Raw genomic sequence first — 6,186 nt, forward strand, 5'->3', positions numbered from 1 at the left:
AAACGTAGAGGAAGTTAAGATTTTTTGCACTTAAAGAAAGGAATGTGACAAAATCTCAAATAAGGAGACAGAATGGTCCAAGGAGTATTTCTGCGTCCACTTCAGCCATGTCCTTCTTGGGAGGCCTTATCATTCGAATTAGAGGCATTAGGTTCTACTTTTTCTATTGACCACTCTACATCGACTCACACGTTGCAACAATCGTGTATATGTGCGTTTAATTTACTAGGTTTGACATATTACAGTGTTCATAGATTTTACGATAGACGTAACATCGTTGGGGGTCTGTGACATATTCGATGTAGGGGAAGTAGTAACCTTGGTATGAGACAGAGTAGAAATATCTCTGGAGTGAACATTGCATTTTGCACGTGTTGTCATCATTAAACTGTAATTGTCACGTGGTCTCTGGACGACGCTGTCTGTCTATAGCCAATTCACATCTGCCATCACCTCACGTTACGACATTCCATTTCAAATGGCGAAGTTCACACAGGCCGTCAATGGACCATCACATCGCGTCATGTCACATCAGGGATATAGGAAGAAAGTTTTGACGATATTGTCGTCTGCTCACTTTCGCCGCCCTCACTCGTGGTATATTATTGGATTTTTTACTTTGTCTCTTCTTAATCATTATTTTTTTATTATGCTTTGTTTTCGTGGCAGCTAAAAGACACTCGATTTTTCAATTAACCTTTCTTACACATGTGAGTTCACAGAACTGAGAGCAAAATTTAGTTAGGTTTTATAACAACGGAACAGAGCTGATGTCCACTGTGTATATAAATATAAATAAAAACATAAGCGACGAAGAAATTTCCATTTCATAACAATGTAGGTAAAAATTTCAGCTTTAATGAAAGAGAAAAAAACAGTTGTTTACTGTGTTAGTGGTTATGTAAGAAACAAGAACATAATAGATAAGGTAAATAGCCTCAATTTATTCCCTTATAGCTACTGTTTGATGAGTTTGTATGTGTATGTTTTCCATAGCAAGTGAATGTCGATGTTCTGAAATGTTTCACTTCTCAACACTTTACCAAACAAAACTGATAAAGGACATACGTTATCAAGTTCACTTTGACCTTTAATAAACTTTGTCGTTGTTAGTTCCTCCCTTCTGATACTATGCTCTGGCTTTCTACACCATGGATAGAGAGTGACTCATAGTCTCACTTTCACCGTTCGGTGCTGGGAGTAAGCGAATTGGCGTCACCTGACGTGAAGTGACGTGACGTGACGGACCATGTGAATACACGCTGACGTGACAGTGCTGTGACGTAACACCGTTCATTGTGCTCTGCGAAGCTAAGAGCCCAGTTTATTCCAGGTATCAAATCCAAATTATTATGGTGTCTACCAAGTCCTTACACCAAATACACAGCATCAACTACGGGTATCTGTCTGTACTAGCGATACAATTAGGTTCAAATGTTACAGGACGAATTACGAACAAACATACGCTTTCGCGAGACCACGTTGCGTTTTTGCAGGACAGTATTGTCTTTCATATGTGAAAGTCACTGCCTTTACTCTATAATTAAGCCTTGGGAGTGTAGCACGCCAATATGAGATGCTCTAAGAAGAATTTTAGATCAGACAGTATGTTTGTTGATGCGTTTTTGTTTTTAACGCCGCCTAATGGGATAGAAGCTTTAAGGTATATTGTACTACAGGACATAAACAATTTTGTATGGTTGTTAGTATGTGCAGTATTGCGATTTACTGACTGGTTTAATGTTCTACAGCATTCGATAATGGAACGACGTAGTCCGGAAACGTTTTGTACTAAAAATATCACAGGCTTGACAGCTGGTGGCGTTACATTCTCAGTACCAAGACAACATCTCTTTTATAATTTATCGCTGGCCCTCGCTGTCTATTACAGTGTGCGCCATGAGTGAAAGTGGAGAATTTTCAGCCGTTCTGCACATCACCCTCCACTAACTCTTAAGCCGTCGGCATACGGACCGTGCTCTCGAACGTTAACGTTGAGCGTGCCAAGTTCAACGTGCTGCTGAACGCTCAGGAACGATGCCCCTTGTGCATACGGTACGTGGGCCCCAGCGGGGTATATGCGATCGCAACGCACTCCAGCGGCAGTTGATAGATGCTTCTAGTTCGTAATCACACTGTTTAGTCAACGGGCGCGCATAAAATTCCCACGCTAGCTCTATTAAAACGCACACTTCCTCCATCGTCCACGAAAAGGAAAGTACCATGTCCAATTAATAAGGACACAAGCTTATAAAAGTTCCATAACAAACAGTGCATTACAAATTTGGAATACTTCTCCGCATAAGATAAACATTATTTCATCATTCCCACATTTTAGTAAAACCCCAAGGTCAGTCTTACTTGATCACTGTTCCTACGCAGTAAACGAATATTTGCAACATGTGAATTACGAGGCGTAAAAGAAAAAGGAGCAAAATATCTTTATACAAGTAGCGCAAGCTGTCCTATAGATTAAGCCAATCGAACGAAGTCACCCCTCAAAAAAATGTGAACTTATATTTAACTAGCATCCAGTATTATAGTATATGCTTATATTAAACTAATTATAAAGTATCAGAACCTAATAAAAACGCGAATGTAAGGAAAAAAAATTGGAAGGGGCAAAACGCGAACCACTGCCCCACCATAAAACTCTTTACACGTAAGTGACACTATTCATTATGCTAAACCATCACCACAACCTTTTTATCTAATCATGTTATCATACCGCTTGCTGAAAACCTTAATCGTAGATATATTACTAATAGAAATTTAATTATAACAATACGTTCTGGGTGGATCTTCAGTCTGTCGCTGCCTTCAAATAGCCTAATCTCATAATACGCAAGTTATAATAATTCTTTTGCCACGAACATGATGTTTCTCATTATTTTATTGGAACGAATCCCACAGTTAACAAAGGGCTTTACAGGGATTCTCAATTTTCTGTTGCTCAGAAACGGCATATATACGTATAGGCTTCAAATGATGGCCAATATGGCGCCTCACAACTCTGTACTGAAGGGAGACGGCGTGCTTCTAACGTAGGTGGCGTTGTGTCATCTCATTGGTAAAAGCTCAGACGCACGCTCAGAATATCTGACATGCCAGATATTGCTCTGCACGTTCGGAAAGACTCCCAAGCGTGCTATACCACGCTATGACGTCAGAAACTCGGCACGCTCAACACTCAACGCTCGGGTGCACGGTCCGTGTGTCGACGGCTTTAGCAACGAATAACATTAATTGTCTGCCCTAGCGGCGACATGGAGAGAATCTTTCTGTGCTACGAGACATTGCAGTTCCATTCTAACAAAGACCAAATTTTCATTCTGATGCTGTGAATGTGTATGTATAAATGTGTTAATGCGATTTCCAAATACATGTGTCGGGCGACGGCAGTAAACGTGAAGTGTTTCACAAGTAGGTGACGAGGTTTATTTACCGCACATACAAATTTTTCAAGCTTGAATTAGAAAGCGTGACACCTATTGTTGACATTCTGGAGACACAAGAACGCTCTGCAGAAGCACGCGTCGGTAAAAGACTGTACAGAAAATAACACATGAACGTGTCAGAGCTGCAGAAGCGTCAGGAAATATTGGTTTGGTGTCGCAAGAAACCTTTAACACAAATGGATCACTTTAACAACGACGTTTTGAGGCGTTCTGTGTTTGAAACGTGTATACAGTAGATGGTGAATACGTGGTACCACAAAAACGTGTCTCAATTAGGCATTAAAAAATTGGTTTCAAATATGTTGAAAGTTATGATAGAAGAATGTCTTCACTGAAAAAAAGTGTCGTAGCTGCAGCACGAGTCATATTCAAGAGAAAGGGGTTGAAAATGAGAGAAGATAGTACAACAGTGTATTACCAGAAGCAAAGATGGTTGAATGAGGATCATTCCAGGGAAACCTACTGGAAAATGAATGGTGGTACTGGCTGTTTTAAATTCTCTGATAATTATCTGGTAATTATCATGCCTTATTTTTTACTTTTTTCTTCTGGTTTTTTTACCGAGAGAAAATTTATATTTAGGTGTAAGAAAAACAGCAGCGCCTACGATTCGGAAATGAACGCTGTCAGTTTCATGAAGTGGTTCACCGAACGGTTGGTTGTCATACCTTGGTCCGAAGTCTGTCGTTATGGACAATGCCAGTTATCATTCGGCTGTTAACAGAAACAACAGCAAGTCAGACACCAGGAAAACGGATATTACGTTCTGGCTTAAAAATAAAAATGTTCCACACAGTATAAACCAGATTCGTACCGAACTCCTGCAGTTCGTTAATATACACTCCTGGAAATGGAAAAAAGAACACATTGACACCGGTGTGTCAGACCCACCATACTTGCTCCGGACACTGCGAGAGGGCTGTACAAGCAATGATCACACGCACGGCACAGTGGACACACCAGGAACCGCGGTGTTGGCCGTCGAATGGCGCTAGCTGCGCAGCATTTGTGCACCGCCGCCATCAGTGTCAGCCAGTTTGCCGTGGCATACGGAGCTCCATCGCAGTCTTTAACACTGGTAGCATGCCGCGACAGCGTGGACGTGAACCGTATGTGCAGTTGACGGACTTTGAGCGAGGGCCTATAGTGGGCATGCGGGAGGCCGGGTGGATGTACCGCCGAATTGCTCAACACGTGGGGCGTGAGGTCTCCACAGTACATCGATGTTGTCGCCAGTGGTCGGCGGAAGGTGCACGTGCCCGTCGACCTGGGACTGGACCGCAGCGACGCACGGATGCACGCCAAGACAGTAGGATCCTACGCAGTGCCGTAGGGGACCGCACCGCCACTTCCCAGCAAATTAGGGACACTGTTGCTCCTGGGGTATCGGCGAGGACCATTCGCAACCGTCTCCATGAAGCTGGGCTACGGTCCCGCACACCATTACACTGTCTTCCGCTCACGCCCCAACATCCTGCAGCCCGCCTCCAGTGGTGTCGCGACAGGCATGAATGGAGGGACGAATGGAGACGTGTCGTCTTCAGCGATGAGAGTCGCTTCTGCCTTGGTGCCAATGATGGTCGTGTGCGTGTTTGGCGCCGTGCAGGTGAGCGCCACAATGAGGACTGCATACAACCGAGTCACACAGGGCCAACACCCGGCATCATGGTGTGGGGAGCGATCTCCTACACTGGCTGTACACCTCTGGTGATCGTCGAGGGGACACTGAATAGTGCACGGTACATCCAAACCGTCATCGAAGCCATCGTTCTACCATTCCTAGACCGGCAAGGGAACTTGCTGTTCCAACAGGACAATGCACTTCCGCATGTATCCCGTGCCACCCAACGTGCTCTAGAAGGTGTAAGTCAACTACCCAGGCCAGCAAGATCTCCGGATCTGTCCCCCATTGAGCATGTTTGGGACTGGATGAAGCGTCGTCTCACGCGGTCTGCACGTCCGGCACCAACGGTGGTCCAACTGAGGCTCCAGGTGGAAATGGCATGGCAAGCCGTTCCACCGGACTACATCGAGCATCTCTACGATCGTCTCCATGGGAGAATAGCAGCCTGCATTGCTGCGAAAGCTGGATATACACTGTACTAGCGCTGACATTGTGCATGCTCTGTTGCTTGTGTCTATGTGCCTGTGGTTCTGTCAGTGTGATCATGTGATGTATCTGACCCCAGGAATGTGTCAATAAAGTCTCCCCTTCCTGGGCCAATGAATTCACGGTGTTCTTATTTCAATTTCCAGGAGTGTAATTATGGAAGTTGCACGATTAAACATTCGAATTTGGTTTCCTTGCATGTTACCACACAATTTTGCATTTAGCTCCATACAACCATTAGTATATATCCGACTGAATTAATTTCGGGACAGATTAGGGTTTATGTGACAGAACCAAACATTCAAGATGCCAGACGGTTGAGGGTGATTCAGTAGACCTGATCTCCCTTTCAGCGTGGGCAGACTGCGTGTAGCACAGCCTCATGATCAGAACTCTGATAGGGAGGTGACGATAGTTATAAGCCTTGTACCTATCACCATACGTTTACAATCATACACAGCAGTTCGGGCACACTCAGACAGTAGTGCCGATGGCATTACGATGCACATTTTGGAGGAAATTAAGTTAACAATAAATCTCTGTTTTAAAGTATCATGGTTTAAACGTATGTTTTTGTTTGTCAACATCAGTTGCATAAATATTATTTGAGAAATTACT

Source organism: Schistocerca gregaria, chromosome 3 (genome assembly GCF_023897955.1).
Source record: "Schistocerca gregaria isolate iqSchGreg1 chromosome 3, iqSchGreg1.2, whole genome shotgun sequence".
Lineage (NCBI taxonomy): Eukaryota > Metazoa > Arthropoda > Insecta > Orthoptera > Acrididae > Schistocerca > Schistocerca gregaria.